General features: G+C 33.4%; 1 protein-coding gene across 1 annotated transcript in view; it reads right to left on the bottom strand.

Moving 5' to 3' along the window:
* The window catches only part of LOC126821497 (sodium channel protein type 8 subunit alpha-like), a 99,593-nt gene extending 81,514 nt beyond the window's left edge, over positions 1–18,079 (bottom strand). The window contains exon 1 of the mRNA XM_050549940.2: positions 17,845–18,079. The gene's annotated coding sequence lies outside the window, so the exon portion shown is untranslated. The remainder of the gene's footprint in view (positions 1–17,844) is intronic.
* Between the last annotated feature and the right edge of the window lie 336 nt (positions 18,080–18,415).

Genomic DNA, 18,415 nt, shown 5'->3' with positions numbered 1-18,415 from the left:
GAATAAAGGTATATGGCGTGGCATTTTACATAAAGGACATAACTGAATGATATCAATCCTACCCTGTAAAAAGCCCACTTATTGATTTATTTACGCAACTCTGAACCAGTGTAGAAACAGCCTTTCAATGACAATGGAACGTCTATGTCGAATGACTCGGTATGGTTCATCCATCATATACGATCTCTTAGTTATGTACATTAAGTTGCAGACAATACTATTTCTATCAAATTGATTGGGTGCTGTTTCACCTTTCCACGCTAAACGATGAATTTAGTATAGCAGGCTTCTTCAAAAGCGATACAGATATATCCAAATGCAGTCTGTTAAAATTATAGGCAACCATTGAAGCACGGCTATGAAGCATTCATTGGTATTTCAATTAAATAAATCTATTCATTTATTTTGTTGTTTTGATTAACTAATACAGAAAGTAATTTATGTATTAAGAGGCTGCCATACCTCATTACTGTGGGGGAATAATGTTTATTTTTCGGATATTATTGTCTCCTTTTTAGAAAGTATTCGTCAATGTGCAAAACTGCATTGCCATCGCTTTATTATAAATTAGAACCGTCATTCCACACGCAACCCCTAGAAAATGCAGGGTTCGAACAGAATATGTGCTTCATAGGCATTCTGTTAGCAAGTCACAATGTATATGCTGATGCAGGTCGAGTTAAATATACAAATTAAACGCCAAAACGTTCAAGCAATTTCCATGTTCAGCTGGCGGGATATAACTTATAAAATTGTTTTGCAGGTTATGTGTATTTTTGTGGCAAGGAGTGACCTAGACACCGCATAATCACACAAATATAGAACGTATGAGATTTATAAAACATATAATATAGAGACATTGTATGGTACGGTATTGATTTGTTGTATGTTAGATATCCCCAAACCTCACATAACGCTGGAAGAGAAGAGAATATTCGTTAATTGTACGTTATACAGGGCTGAAAACCATTTTCGGATTGTTTTTATTACGAACACTTGAATCTTTTTGACATAATGTCTCGAGCCATCGCAAGCGAATTATTGAAATAAAATTAAACCATATGTTAGTCCCGAAATGACCTAGTTTGTGTCGAGTGGACGTTAAACCCATTTCTCTCTCTCTCTCTCTCTCTCTCTCTCTCTTGTCTCGAGCCATACAATTGGCAACTAATAGTTGTACAGTTGTCTTCAATGTGGCACATGAGATCCAACTTATTTAGTGCATTGCCAAAGACTTAAAGGGGTCTCGAGTTTTTTATTAGGGTTTCACACTGCGTAGCTTTTGTGAAACACAATTGTTTTTGTTAAGATTATTATAACGGTTTCACACTGCGTAGCTTGTGTGAAAAACTATTGTTTTTGTTAAGATTATTAGGGTTTCACACTTTTTCCATTTTGATTAGATCTCAGCAACACCTTGTCGCATCGTTACGATGTCTTCGGTTTTACTGGTAAAGTGGGTGTGAATTAGAGGATAGAGCTATTTTGAACGTTCTGCGACAATGCGAAATGTCCGAAATCACCGAAGCTATCGTTTTTAAAGATATTGCCGCAATTTTAACAATAATCGTTGGATTTTAACTTTCGACGCATTTTGGCATAGCCGGAGACAGGGCACATAGCTACGCTTCTTTTCATTTTTGATTTTCGGCAAGTCTTCGCAGATTTTAGGCGCCAAATTTAGAAAATTTAAATTTTTACAAAAAACTTTTTTATTTATAAATGTTGAATTTTTTTGTTTCAGTAATTTTCCTTGGCCTTCATTGGCTAATTCCGTTTTTCAGTCCTAGATTTATTATTTATTGCTCGATTTGTATAAAACAAAGTTCATATGCTCCATTGTCATTTTTTTGTTACCGATAGAGTTTTCTGTGGGCACAGGAAGTGGCGTAATTTTACCAAAAACTACAATTTGTCAGTTCGGTACCATTTTTCGAAAGCAAATATTATTTTGTTTTAAACTGATATAACTGTAAGAGTGTGTCCCTTTAAAGATGCAAAAAAGTGTGAGCTCAGTTTTTTTTAAATTTCGATTTCATTTTCTGTCCAATTCGATTAAGAGGTAAAGAAATTGTGTAAAATTTGCGCCATTTTGGGGGGTTGGATGGCTGAATGGTTAGCGTGCGCGCGCTGTATCATACAGTCTGTCATTGAGTCGACTGGCGTGGTTTCGAATCCCCGGTTGTACGTGACAAGGAGTAGGGTCGCCTGTCCAACCTCGTGGGTTTTCTCCGGGTCCTCCGGTTTCCTCCCACTGCTAAAGACCCCTACGCGCAAGCGAATTATTGAAATAAAATTAAACCATATGTTAGTCCCGAAATGACCTAGTTTGTGTCGAGTGGACGTTAAACCCCATTTCTCTCTCTCTCTCTCTTTTGCGCCATTTTGTTTTAAGGATGATAAAATAGGTGTAAAAATGAGCTATTTACAATGCATTCAGGCTTTTTATATTTTAAAATATTTCTTGACAGCTTTCATAAACCTGAAGCATTAATCCACACAAAGACATTGTATGTCAAAATAAGTTTGTTATATTAGCAGTTGCCGAGAAATAGGCGATTTTAAATCAGTCACTTTTCACATTATTTTGCCAGTTAATTATAGTCCGATTTTCAACTTTTCTTTACCATGTGATGCCTCGTGCCACTTTTGACTGGGCGGAACCAATTTCACATTTTCAATGTCACCAGACATGGCGCCATTTCGGAAAAAAAGCTGTATTTTTAGCCTTCAAAACAACTATTTTATTCACATGAGTCTGATTTGTAATGTTTTTAAAATTATGATATTTGATTCCAATCAACAAATAGAATGAACTCATACGATCATACAAAAATCACCAAATGGTTTCTAACTTGTACGGTTGCAGAGAAATAGACGATTTTCTACAAGTCACTTTTCAAGGTTTTGGGTCTATAAAAGTGTCAATTATTATTTCAACATGTGATACCTTATGTCATTTATGATTTCATAGAACTAACTTAACATTTTCATTATCGTTGGAAGTAATGTCATTTTTGCAAAAACTGTATTTTTAGCCTTCAAAACAAAGTGAGTTATAATTATTATTCGTTTAACATTATGATATTTGATTCCAATTGACACATAGATTGGATCAATACGATAATATAGATGTCTAAAAATTGCTTCTAGCATCTTCCCTTGTCGAGAAATTCCCATTAGAAAGTCAGCTAACTTAGCAGTAAGTTAGTAACAAATTTTGTCTGAATCAATTTTTTGACACATGGTAAACAAATGTATCATTTGGTTGATTCTGCATCTATTTTATAACACGTGTGCAATGCTTATGTGGAAATCTGTTTAACGGTTTTATTGGTACCGGGTGTGACATAACTTGAAGGGTAACGTGGTACCGGAGATGACATAAGTTCAATGTTAACGTGGCACCGGTGAAACCCGTAATTACTACATCGCAGTTATAGCTCTTCTTATTATTATTATAATTTTTCCATTTTGATTAGATCTCAGCATCTGCCTGTCCTATCGTTACAATTTTTTCGGTTTTACTGGGAAAGTGGGTGTGACTTAGTGACTTAGAGGATAAAGCTATTTTGAACATTCTGCGACAATGGGAAATGTCCAAAATCACCGAAGCTGTTGGTTTAGGAAATATTGCAGTAATTTTAACAAGTATCGTCAAATTTTAACCTTTGATGTATTTTTGCATAGCCGGAGACAGGGGACATAGCTACGCTACTTTTGATTTTCGACTTTCGGCAAATCTTCGTAGATATTAGGCGCAAAATTTAGTAAATTTAATTTTTTTTTTTTTTTTAAATTTATTTATGAATATTTTATGACGGTGTTTTACACGGGATTAAAGAGTCATCTAATTTGAGCAAAAATGTGATTTTATTTTTTTGTCTCGGTAATTTGCGTTACCCGCTATTGGCTTATTCAGTTTTTCGGTCCTAGATTAATTATTGTTCGATTTGTATAAAACAAAGTTCAAATGCTCAGTGGTCTCAATTGTTATTTATTTTTTGTTACCGATAGAGTTTCGTGTCGGCACCGGAAGTGGCGTAATTTTACCAAAAACTACAATTTTAACAGTTCGGTACCACTTTTTGAAAGCAAATATTATTTTTTTTAAAAAACTAATATTACTAAAAGGGTGTGCCCTTTAAAGGTGCACAAAAGTGTGAGCTCAGTTTTTTTTAATTTCGAATTTTCGAACCGTTTTGATTAAAAGGTAAAAAAAGGTGTAAAATTAAGCTATTTACAACTCATTCAGCGTCTTTATATTTTAAAATATTTCTTTGTAACTTTCATAAACTCATAGCAATAATCCATACGAAGAGAATGTATGTGAAAATTAGTTTGTAATATTAGCAGTTGCCGAGAAATAGGCAATTTTATATTTGTCACTTTTCACGTTATTTTGCCTGTAAAAGAGTCAATTATTATTCGATTTTCAATTTTATTCACCATTTGATGCCTAATGCCAATTTTGACATGGTTAAATGGATTTAACATTTTCAGTGTCACCGGAATGAACCCATACCATCATACAGATACCACAAAATGGTTTCTAACTTTTACGGTTGCAGATAAATGAACGATTTTCTACAAGACACTTTTAATAATAATAATAATATGTACATTTATATAGCGCTAGTACTCCATGCACAGAGGCATGCTCACAGCGAATACAGTTTGATTAATTTGATTAATCATGTTAGCATTTCTCAAAAGATGGGTTTTAAATCTTGATTTAAAACAAGAAAGAGTTGGAGATGATTTAATGATTTCTGGTAGGTTTTTCCACTGTTTAGGTGCATTAACTGAGAACGATCTGTATCCGAATGATTTTAGCTTCCACCTTGGGCAACACAACTGTTTGATCGGAGGTTACGCGAGGGAACGTGTATTTGCACAAGGTCGGGTAAGTATTTTGGAGTTCAGCTATTTACACACTGATAAGTCAAGGACAGTATTTTGAAGATGATTCTTTCATTTATTGGCAGCCAATGGAGTGATTTCAGAACAGGAGTTATATAAGACTATTTTGATGATCTGGTAACAATTCGAGCTGTGACATTTTGCACAAGTTGGAGTTTTTTTAATATTGGCTCTAGATGTTTCTGCTAACAAGCTGTAACAGTAGACAATCCTTGAGAATACCAGAGAACTTACAAGGTTTTTGGTATATACAAATGTCAATTATGCCTTAAGCCATTTATGATTTCATAGAACTAATTTAACATTTTTATTATCACCGGAAGTAATGTCATTTTGGCAAAAACTGTATTTTTAGCCTCCAAAACAAATATTTTCTTGTAATGAGTTATATTCATTTGTTTGAAATTATAATACTTAATTCCAATGGACATATAGATTGGATCAATACGATCATATAAATATCAAAAAAATGTTTCTAACATCTTCCCTTGCCGAGAAATAACCAATTTTGTCAAGTTCACTTTTAAAGATTTTTCGCATTATAATTTCAGTTTATGGGTTCTAGGTTAATTATTTATTGCCCGATATGTATATAACAAAGTTCATATATTTCATGGTGCACATTCTCAACTTTTTTGTTACCGATAAATCTTTTCTGTCGGCACCGGAAGTGACTAAATTTTCCAAGAATTTACAATTCTGACCGGTCTTTTCGCAAGCAAATATTATTTTTCTACGAATCTGATAGATCACGAAGAATGCCCCTATGATAGAGTGACCCACAGTCTGTATAAACTGGTCCGTTTTAACAGCATGTTGTCACTTGGTCTCAAAACAGCGTTTATGGGAAGAGTTCAGTCACGGGTTCGCTCGTGCACTGCAGGCAGCCCAAAGTAGACTTTCATGTGACAATATCGCCGGAGTTGTCGTTTTTTGAAATATTGCCGTAATATTAACAATAACCGTCGAATTTTAACATTTAATACATTTAATAGTTTAAATTTATGATTTTCGACGAATCTTCGCAGATATTAGGTGCCGATTTTGAAAAAAAATTACAATAATTACAAAAAACTTTTTTATTTATGAATATTTTTTGATGGTATTTGCACAGGATTAATGGGTCTTCGGACTTGAGCAAAAATATGAAAAAAAAATTATATTAGTACTTTGCGCTAACCGCCATTGGCTAATTCAGTTTTTGGGCCCTAGATTAATTATTTCTTGTTCGATTTGTATAAAACAAAGTTCATATGCTCTGTGGTCCCAAATGTCATTTCTTTTGTTACCGATAAAGTTTTCTGTCGGTACCTGAAGTGATGTAATTTTGCCAAAAACTACAATTTTGACAGTTCGGAACGCCTTTTCGCAAATAAATATTATTTTTTACAAATCTGAGAGACCACGATGAATGTCCCTATTACAGGCGCGAATAATCTCGGACTCGGTGTTTTTAATTTCGGTTTTGTATTTGAGCCATTTCGATTTAAAGGTGAAAAAAGGTGTAAAATGGGCTATTTACAACCCATTCAGGCTTTTTATATTTTAAAATATTCCTTCGTAACTATCATAAACATGTAACATGTTGTCCTTCCAGCCCACTCTTCAGACTAGGCGCTCCGACCATAATTTCTGGGTAAACACCCGCTCAGCAACCCTTGCAGTTCCCTGTGGCCCCATTAACGACATAGTCTGGTCTCCATTACTTCATAGACATATTGCTCAACCAATGTCAAACATATCTCCTTGCTCTTCAGACTAGGCGCTCCGCCCATAAATTCTGGGTAAACACCCGCTCACCAACCCTTGCAGGCCCCCGTGACCCCATTAACGATATAAATATTGGGCTTCTGTGCTCACACATGGTCTTTTGCGCCATACAGCATCAACAGTCAACACGCACCTGAAATACTGTTACCAATTGCAGACATTTGACGGAAAGGGAGATAACTCTCTATTACCGTTAATGGATTTCCAAAATTATGTATGTTCCCTTGTCCATTATGTTTTCTGCATTTTTTGGTTTAAATCAAAATTTAACCAATCGCATATTCTTTACCTAGGATGAAGGCATCGGGTGTTTTCGCCAATATTTAATTTTATATCAACTTCACAATTATTAGTATAAATATAGCATTACTTGACAATTATCATAATTTTCATCTGGCCCTAGGATGAAGGCATCGGGTGTTTTGGCCAATATTTAATTTTATGTCAATTTCACAATTATTAGAATAAATATAGCATTTAGTGCAGACTTTCTGCTTGGAACTCTCTGGATTTGTGTTCCTGGTGTATAAGCTTTCCAAAAATGTATAGTTTGTTTACTAGGGAGGACCATGTAGCGGAATTGTGTTTCTAAGCAAGCTAGAAATTTTGGCTGCAGGCCTATAACAGTCCGATAAATTCTAAACAGGAGGTGTTTATCGATATTGTAGCCCAAAATATTGAATATTTTTCTTGGAATTCTTTCTTTTGCGATAGTTGACGGTCGTTTTCTGGTTTTAATGGCGTAAATACCAAAGAAAACAATTTTGACGTTTATAAAATATCCGTGACGTAATAAGATAGCACTCCCTCCCGTTCGATTTGGTTCACCAAGCGACTGGTTAATTGTGTCTGTTTGAAAAGGAAGGTCACTCTGCGATAATGTTAGAGATCGAAACAGAAATCGTAAGGGTATTTTATGTACTTTATGTAAGTGACTAGGTTCGAAATAAATAGCATATCATGTTTAATAAATGTCCATCCATACACTCGTGTGACCGTGTAGATATATGCTGTGTAGCGTACGCATGCGGTTGCTATGCTTACTTGTGTTGTCATTTCAACTGTGTGATTATTTTTCTTGGCAAAAAAACCCTATATATAGGCTATGTTCTATATGAAATTTAGTCTCTGTCCTATTCATATCAGTATCAGCCGGTCTTGTATATATATTGTTTAAATATATCACCATCAGTTATTTACGGTCCATAGGGAGTTTAATAAATTGTAGTATTTTTTGTATTCACTTGTTGAAAATCTTCGATTTTGACCAGTCTGATTATGACAGAATGACCATAGCAACCATTATTGGCAGACCAGGCTTGAAATGAAATTGACTTATTCTTTCAAATACACTCACTAACTTTGTTTTTGTGTGTGTGTGTGTTTCAGGTGTGTGTTTCAATAGGCCAATTGTTGAATTTCATTGTTGATGACATACAAGAAAAAAATCATGAAGATTTCCTAGAATAAAGTTTTGAGGTGTAGAATTTTTGGCCACTGCAAACAGAAATTATTACCCAGAAAATATTCATTCGCAGTGAGGCGCCACTTTTCGACCAATCAGAAGCCAAGAAATTTCCATTTTGGGCTACAATTATTATTCGATTTTCATAAAATTTTCACCGTATGATCTTATACCATTTATGATTTCATGAAGCTAATTTAACGTTTTCATTGTCACCGGAAGTAATGTCATTTTGGCAAAAACGGTATTTTTAGCCTTCAATACAAATGTTTTATACAAAGTAATCGTATTTGTTATGTGTTTAAAATTATGATATTTGATTCCAGTCAACAAATAGAATGAAACAATACGATCATACAGATACCACAAAATGATTTTTAACTTGTACTGTTGCACAGAAATAGTCGATTTTCTACAAATCACTTTTCAAGGTTATTGGTCTATAAAAGTGTCAATTATTATTCGATTTTTATAAAAATTTCACCATATTTTATGATCTTATGTCATTTGCGATTTCATGAAACTAATTTAACATTTTTATTGTCATCGGAAGTAATGTCATTTTGGCAAAAACTGTATTTTTAGCCTTCCAAACAAATATTTTTTTTAAGTGAGTTATATTTAGTATTCCGCTAACATTATGATATTTGATTCCACTGGGGATATAGATTGGATCAATACGATCATATAGATGTCCAAAAATTGCTTCTAGCATCTGCCCTTGTCGAGAAATAACCAACTTTGTCAGGATCATTTTTTAAGATTTTTGGCCTTTTTAATTTCAGTTTATGGATTCTACGTTAATTATTTATTGCTCGATATGTATAATACAGAGTTCATACGTTTCATGGTGCAAATTCTCAACTTCTTTGTTACCGATTAAGTTTTCTGTCGGCGCCGGAAGTGACGTAATTGTGTCAGTCTTTTCGTAAGCAGATATTAATTTTTTAATTTTGATTTTGTGTTTGCGCCATTTTGATTTAAAGGTGAACAAGAGTGTAAAATTAAGCAGTTTACAACCCATTCAGGCAATTTTGCATGAGTCACTTTTCACGTTATTATGCCTGTAAAAGAGTCAATTGTTAATGAATTTCCATAAAAGTGATACCATTTGATGCATAACGCAAACGATCGTTAAATCAAATTGATTAAAATTTATAATTGACACCGGAAGTGACACCATATTGTCAAAAAATTGAAACTTAATCTTTAAAATCAATATTTTTTTTAAAAATTGATAATTTCTTGCTACGTATTGAAAATGTTAACTTTTAGTTTAAATCAACATATGAAATAAAAAGATACGGTCATATAGATATCACAAAATAGTTTTTAACGGAGACATAGACGATTTTCTACAAGTCGCTTTTGAAGGTTTTTGGTCCATAAAAGTGTCAATTTGTATTCGATTTTTATAAAATATTCACCCTGTGATGCCAAATACCATTTACGATTTCATAACACAAGTTCTGCGTTCATCTTAAAACACGTGTGTAAGACAAATGTGGAAATCTGTTTAACGTTTTCATTGATTTGGGTTGTGACATAAGTTCAAGAGTATCGTGGCGCCGGTGAAACCCGTCATCACTATATCGTTAAGTTTATTCCACTCTCGGGTACTTGAAGGAATGAAAGACCGGGAGAAAACAGTAAATACTAGTAGTAGGAGGATCTGAGAGATCTGAAACAAACCCAGTCACTTTATAGAGTACGGCAAAGGCATGGCTAGTACCGCTGACAGCCCCACAGATAGTGCGAAGAAGTGTTTCTAATTGTTGGGATTCTAGTTTGTTAGCTAAGTAATCGTAGCACCCATCCAAAATAATATCGGCGTAATCAAAGTATCGAAGAATAAAGATTTTCTATTCAATCGATATTTTCGAGAACGAAGACAATTAACTAATTTTGATGCATGTGCTAAGTATAAATGCCAAGGTCCTTTATGCGATGTAGGTCATTGTTGATGATTTTCGCACTTGCCTATGGGGTTTCGATTTTCAAATACATAGATGTATCGTCAGCAAATAATGTTATGTTTGAATTTATATTAGTCACTATGTCATTTATGTATATTAAAAATAACAGATGGCCATGTACAGATCCCTGTGGTACACCAGTGGGGGTTCTAATGGGGTTGGGGTGGTATCATCTTCTCATCGAACACCAATAACACCCAGCTTATGATAAAGAGTCCGACATGACAGATCCTGTCGAAAAGCGTTGCTGGTCTCATAGAAGAATATTCTGTTGCAGATTGATGACTCCAAAGAAGAAGTGGGTTATTTTGGAATAAAGTTGGAATAAAGTGGAACCTCTATAAAGGATGCAACTCTGGGCTGTTGATGGTATGGAATAATATCTAGGGATATCGCTTATGTTTCACCTAATTTATCACAGTAATCTTTTTTTGCTTGTTTTGATTAAGTCTATGTAATCGTTTCTAATTTTCTTGCAGTTATGCCATTCAGAGACTATATTTCTATTCACTGGGTTTTTTTTGGTTTTTTTTTGGGGGGGGGGGGGTTGTTGTTGGTTTGTTTTTTTCGAGTGTGTAATCAATTTTTGTTCTTATTCTTGCGTCTAAACGCGTCTACAGCCTAACTGAAACTATTTTGCTAGGCATATGCTTTTGATTTTTGCTATAGTAATCGGTTTTTCTTAGCTTTTGGTTTAAATAGATATTATATTAAGAAACAGGCGCATTTCTTCGGAGAAGTAACACAGAAGAATGTTTCTGAGAATCTTTCTTTCGCAAAGTTCTTTTTAAAAAAACAATGCCGATTCGGGCTGTGTATCTTTATATGCAGGCATGGTTTCTTTAACTTCAGTAGAACTTTATTAAATATATAAAAAAAAAAATTTAAGAGACTTTCTGTGGCGGCCAGTTGTGTTTGTGTATGTAATTGTATACTCTGTGTTTATATTGATCATATCATCATCGTCTACTATTGATAATATTATTGTAAGTAGTTTACTGTATATTATTATTCTATATACTGACTCTATCATTGTTACAACAAACTATAGCATCTCTCATAATATATCGACATAACTGACATAAATTGACACCGATTACTACTAGTTAGTACTAATCAGACTTATTATACTGAAATATGGCCATTAATCCTCTTGACATACGGCGTCATTTAAATTACTTGCAAACACATGTGCTTAGTAATTATGAAACACGTGAGAGAATTATTGTTTATGATCATGTTAAAGGTATATAATCTGTATTTTATTAATCAATTCTATAATGTGTAAGAAATGTAAAGATATTACCATAATGCTCGTTCAAAAGCCCATCAATTACAAGTCGTTCAGTATTGTACAGTTTTTATAATTGTATTCATTACATTCTAGTTTTGGTTCTTTCAACATTTATTATCTGGAATTCCATATTGACTTAATTTCTTTTCTTATTATCCGTACACTGTAATATTTACCACTTGCAATAAATATAACACTAACAGAACACTAATAATACTCTGTAGCAAATAATTGGTAACCACAATTTCATGCATTTCAAAACTATAACATAACAACCCAATAGACTGAAAACAAAACACAACATCTTGCCACTGAATGTAACTAAAATAGCTGACGGATAATATGACAGGTCCACTTAAAAAATTTAAAATCTTGTAATTAAGAAGATTATTTTAAAAAATAAAGTAAGGCTGATAGAAATAATTAGGTTCCGACAAACTGGATAAAATAATTAGGTTCATACAAAATGTATAAAATAATTAGAGAGTGGCCATATTAAATCATACAGTTCTATAGATCATTTTTTAACCCTGTGTAGAAACACAGACAAATTTATCAGTTCTGTTCTTAATCGATTTACTGAAAAGACACATGCATACCTGACATGTGGAATTTATTATGCAAATTGATAAGTCGAATCGATTTTTAAATATAGTTTGATGTCTCTATTGCAGGCTAAATAATTTTTATTGCTTCGCCATTAACATTAAAACCATTCATATAATTGCATTTTTAATATACAAAAATAATAATTCCCACAAAACATGAATATCTATTAAATCGATTTATCTTCGACAGCTAGTTTATATAAATAGAATAACAAAAGCGTTAATCCTTGTGCGAACACGTCGCACGAAAAGCATTGTCGGCAACAAGGGGTAATCTAAGACCCCATACATAAATTGGTTTTTGGATGCATAATTTTATTCAAATACAACTTCATATAAAGACTGAATAATAATCAATCAGAGTAACAAAAATATTTGAGGGATTAACAGTGACGATATTTTTGAAACCATACAAATCTACAAATAACTTAATTGTCATTTCCATGTAGAATCGTTTTTTGATGAGGTTGGTACCTAGATTTGCTTTCAGATCTAGATTACTAGAATGACCAATAGGGTGTTTCATATTTGAACTTTTTCCACAAAGCTTAGAAATTTTCTAAATTTAAAAAAAAATCCTATTCACTACATGATACCTGCATCTATTCCTGTGATTCGGTGAGGCCAAGAGGATTAAAGACAAACCATGAGTCGTTAGATATAAGTTCGGTATAATCTGTGTCATTGTATATTTCTGGAAAGTTCTCCCTGCATCCATTCCTGTGGTTCGGTGAGGCCAAGAGGATTAAAACAAGTCATGAGACGTTAGATATCAGCTCAGAAAAATCTGTTTCATTGTCTATTTCTTGAATTTTGGGTTATCCTTGATTGAGCTCAGGCCTAGGTGTTGACTTCATGATATAAACGGTTGGATTTGTTTCGTTAAATAAGCTTCTGGAAGTTTGCATGTGGTAATATTTATAATTTTTCAATTTGGTGGTTGGCGAAATTTGTTCATTTTATAAAAGGTTTTATAGTCGTGTCTAGAATGCTGTTGAATATGGATTCAATAATTGAGGGACCAAATACCAGAGCTATATACCAATTTCTTTTTGTAAAATAATTGTAATTTAATGCTGTTCAGGTAATTATGGATTGTATTGATACAGATGAAAAGACAACAGAGCAAATTGGTTTCAAATGTAAGTTGAAAATTAGACTAAAATCAAAAGAAATGCCAATTTCTTTTTGTGACGAATTTGGTTCTATAATCTGTTATGGGATATATATAATTTGCATTACCCAATCTCGGTCGTTCGGATAGGACGAAAAAACAATAACCCGTGCAACTAAAATAACATTTGGCAGTTGGAATTCGAAATAAGAGTAGGCCGTAGTACCGCTGTCCGGGCACAATTACCCTCATAGCACACTGTACGGCGCATGCTCATCTTCATTGACCATGTCGGTGCAAAACAGTAGGGCGTTAAATCCCATTTCCTTAAACTTAACGATGACAAAACAGAATATTTGGTAATTGGTTCAAAACACAACCTCTCAAAGCTAGATGGTGATCTTTCTATTCGTGTTGGTGAGTCGCTAATTCTACTGCAGTCCGAAACATTGGTGTATTTTTGATTCTAACATGAATATGGAGTCCCAGATTAACAATGTGTGAAGGCGGCTTACATTTGAGGAACATTGCCAAAATTAGGAAGTTTATAACAATTGATGCAACAAAAACACTTATACAAGCCCTAGTTATCTCCGACTAGACAATTTTAATTCATTGCTGTCAGGTGTTCCGAATAAATCGTTGGACAGACTACAAAAACTACAAAATTCAGCGACTTGTCTCATCTCCAATACTATTTAATCTCCATTGGCTCCCAATAACTTATAGAATTGAATATAAAATTCTGCTTTTCACCCACAAGTGTGTAAATGACCTTGCGCCATTATACCTCTCGCAGCTATTGTGTTTGTACAAACCATCTCGCCAACTCCGCTCAAGTAACGACAACTTCTTGCTGATAAAAAGAAATGCAAAACAAGTATCGGTTGGAGAGAAATCTTTTTCAATAAAAGCTCCTAAATTGTGGAACAAATTACCATTTAGCCTAAGAAAATGTGCATCACTTTCGACTTTTAAAGCAAAACTCAAGACTTTTTTATTTACCAAAGCCTTTTATTAACTGTGATACAGTCTTGTATCTTTTTTAAGTTTGTAAAGAGCATCTGGGCACTTAGGTGAAAGATGCGCTATATAAATACACCATGATAATAATAATAATAATAATAATTTCATTTCATTTATTACCCATGGAATCTCACAGGCCTTACTGAAGTAGGTAAATATATGTCTTATTATTCTAATTTAAGGGAGTCCCTTTTCCATCATTACATATTAGCTTGGACTTTTATTATTTCCATCTACTCTACTTAAATTCCCAGATACAGCCACTTTGTGTTGTAAAATCAAAGTGTTATCGTGTAAAGTACGATTTAGGGTCTACGCACCTCTAAAATTTAAAAAGTAAGTTGGCACGACATTTAATCTATGGAAACTTAACATAGCTAACAGGTTTTCTTGAACTTCGACACCAAAATGGTAACCATACTTTCTACCATAATAACTCTAAAACTTTCTTTTATTCTGGGGAAACTCGCAAGCCTATATTTCAATTTTCCCTGTGACCAATTCTCTGCTAAGAACATTCTTAGCACTTGCTGTTTGAATAGTCTATTTTATTACTATGTATGAGTCATCCATCTTAGAAAAATAAGGCTAGACCTACATAATCGATTCAACTACCTTGAGGTATATTGTATTATTTCTGTCACATGGAATAAGTAGCAGAATAATCGAGAACCATGCCAAGAACGCGCACTCTCAATGGACCCCAAACCACGTGTCTTGTACAACGTGCCAGAATATTTTTCGGCATATATTCATGGATCGATATAAAGTGCTAATAATATTGTTACGGGCGCCAATGGCCAATAATTGTTAAAATGTACGTACAATTTTCTTTATGTAATCATTTTCAATTATATTCTTACATAACTTTGCAAAATGACCTTAGAATGATGAAAAACGCAAAACGCTTTAGTAAAGTCTGAAACACATGAAACATCACACTGATCAGCAGTGAATATTCGCTAGGCGGCTACAATCACTGATAAGGATGACATTAATGCGACTTAATAAGCCCCAAATATTAACTTTTTTCCACCGACAAATTAAATTATAAAACCTCTTTTTTATGTATAAGACAAATAAACAAAGACGTTTGACGTATTTGTAGGTAAAAATCATTTCCTATTTGTGTAAATTTAATGGATATTAAAATGAGTAAAAGACAGCATTCTGTCCAAGCAGTAACGTCTTATGTAAACAATGCACGCGCCATTGAGCCAGTGATTGATGCTGCGTGCTGTGGCAGTCATCTTTTACAGAGATATTAGAAGACTTTCGTAATCCTCTGTGAAACAGATTGATGAAACATCACTAAGTTATATGTTTGACCCGTCCGTTGTCAGTAGGCGTACAATGACTTGCTAGATTCGATCATTTAGTCTATAAATATCCCCGAATGCTTGTATGTCATCGTGGAAAGTTATGAATTAAGCTGTGTACTGAATAGTCTTTGATGTCATGGGTCATCTCTAGATTTAGGCTTCTCGTACTATAACCTTTTATATTTAGGATACTGTAACTGATTCAATATTGGTAGCTCCCCGACCATATCGTTATGATATTACGTCGCAAAAAAGTATTTGGGAGAGATCTGTTTTATATTTTGGTGATCTGATGTTAGGGAAATTGGTTGTAAAACCTTACCTTTCCTAAATCCGTTCACAAATTTCATCAACCGTCAAATAAAGTAATAAATTGCGGTTTATGAGATAGACCACAACACATTGTATCAGGAAACACTTCAGGACATATCTATAATAAATTGTATCATAGAGTACAACCAATACTGTTGTATTTGGGGTTTTTTCTTTTTGTTGTTTACACAACGCCATTTTAGCCAGTATAGTGGGAAAAACGACAAATTCGGTCAATATTCTGTATGCGCTACAACTTATTTGCATCGTTTGAAGCATGACAATGTATGCATGATCCACTGAGCGATATTACAAAACATGGTTTGCTTTTCTACATCTGTTATGACTATATTTTGGAAGTGTTGAATTTAATCGTTCGTTCAACTGCACTTTCCCCGAAATAAAGTTGTATAAGTGTGAGGTTTAATTTATCCTGAACACGAGAGGTATACTAAAGGGAGACAATAAGCTAATGGGTGATAATTTGGACTGGGATTCAGAGAAGCCAACGCTAGCTATTTAAACTTCCCTAAAAAATAAACTTAATCTCTGATGAATTATATAGCTGACTTGAAGTGTGATGAGATAAATAGTTTAATAGTAATGAAGAGAAATACTTCAAAAGTGATGAAGATAGATAGCTAATAGTGATGAAGAGAAATAGATGATAGTGAAATAAATAAATGATGCACGTGAACATATATTCATTTGATAACAGAATGATGTAAAATAAGCTTGTTAAATATGGTTATTAATGATTAAATAAATGTACTATATTATAAAACTTACAAAAGAGTTATTAATTATAGAACAAGTGTAGATATGTTTTACGTGAACTGACTATTTTGTGCATAAAAAATGTTAATGTAGTCAACTGTACAAATACATTGTGAATAAATATTTAAGATATTGTAATGTATGTGTAATTGATTAGTATAACCTATATCTGCTGTAATAAAACAAGTATATTAAACATTTATATGTATATTACCATATAAACATCTATTGTGTAGCATGTAACTGATAGATTGTCATTATATATTCTATACTATTCTATTAACCTTTTTATATATTGTATACAGGCGACAGCTGACAGATCACAAACAACTATACTCTATCCCTATCCTATTAACACTATGTAATTAGTGCGTATGCTAATATAATTTATAATACATAAGGAATACGCCATACTGCTGTATGCAATTCATTGCATTGACCATGTTTAAATAAAATATAAAATTGGGTCGATATAAAAAAAATAAGAAAATAATAAGAGCACATGCTTAATTTGAAGGCGCAGTTCTATGTTCGCATCCATGAACTTGATAAAGACTATTTTAGATAAAATGAGATATTACCATACCAGGTTCCTGTTTTAACTTTCATCTGTTTTGCACACTAAAAGCTAATGTAGATATTTTGTTGAGTTTATTGCACGGTAATACCTCTTTTGGTCGGTATTCATCTTTAACGTTAATCGAAGTGGAGGACTAATAATTAAAGGATGTTGACATGAAATGACCTTTTCTTAAAATTACATTTTGGTCATTATCAAGTTCACGAATGTAATCCAAAATTAGTTAGAAATTTGATAAGCTTAAAGAATAAACAACATTTAAAACAGAAAATAAATATAAGTGAGATATGGGGAAATGGATGTATTGAAGGTAGAATTGTTGTCATATTCTGACATAATAAAGGTTAAATTGATAATAATTGCATCCACAGACCAATAAATAAAGACCAATGTAAATTATTATTTTATTCTTTGAAACCATTGTAAATTATTATTCCATGCATTGAAATCATTGTAATCAGTTAGTTTGTGTTCTTTGTCAAATAGCGTATTTAACATTAATTCATTTTATAGATGTTGTAAAGAGAGAAAGTCGGCATACCGTCATATAACATACTCAACAGCTTCGCTCCGTTACCGTTTCGCAGTTCTCTGTAATATTATAATACGTGGGTGCGTCAAGTTCAGAACCCTGCAGTCGTATACATCCATAAATAAAATATTTTCAAGAAGCTTACCTTGTTGTGAAAGCATGTTCTGGACACTGTAACAGAACTGAAATCATTCAATATCTGGTACAGAATAGACAGGAAAAACAGGCCGCCATATTGATTTCCAGAACTTCCATCATTGCAACATGTGAAGAGTTTTATCTGGCGCAATGACGGGCTTTCTTGTACAATTCCAATTGAAGTGACCACGTATATGTCGTAATTAACGTGTGTCCTAATTAACAGTTGACCGCTGGCCAAATCTAGGTTCAACCAACCGTGTCGGAATCGCACAGAATCGTCATCAGCATAAAGCATGAAGTAGCTAACGTTCTATACGTCCAGCATATAAAATGAGAATAATATTGATTTTTCCAGCACGACACTACCAGCTTGTATGAGGTAAACCGAGCTTTTTGTAAATGAAGCTAACTACAGGAATAAAAATACCAATATATATAAATATATATATATCACTGTTGCACATGAAGAATATCTAGTTTAACAGAGTTTTAATCTTTAAGATTCTACTGAAAGTCACATGACATGTTAATCCTGAAACATCTCAAAGACTTTCCTGTTTTTGGATGCCATGTAC

The sequence above is a fragment of the Patella vulgata genome, chromosome 5, assembly GCF_932274485.2.
Source record: "Patella vulgata chromosome 5, xgPatVulg1.2, whole genome shotgun sequence".
Taxonomy (NCBI): domain Eukaryota; kingdom Metazoa; phylum Mollusca; class Gastropoda; family Patellidae; genus Patella; species Patella vulgata.
This window is presented reverse-complemented; position numbering and strand designations above follow the sequence as displayed.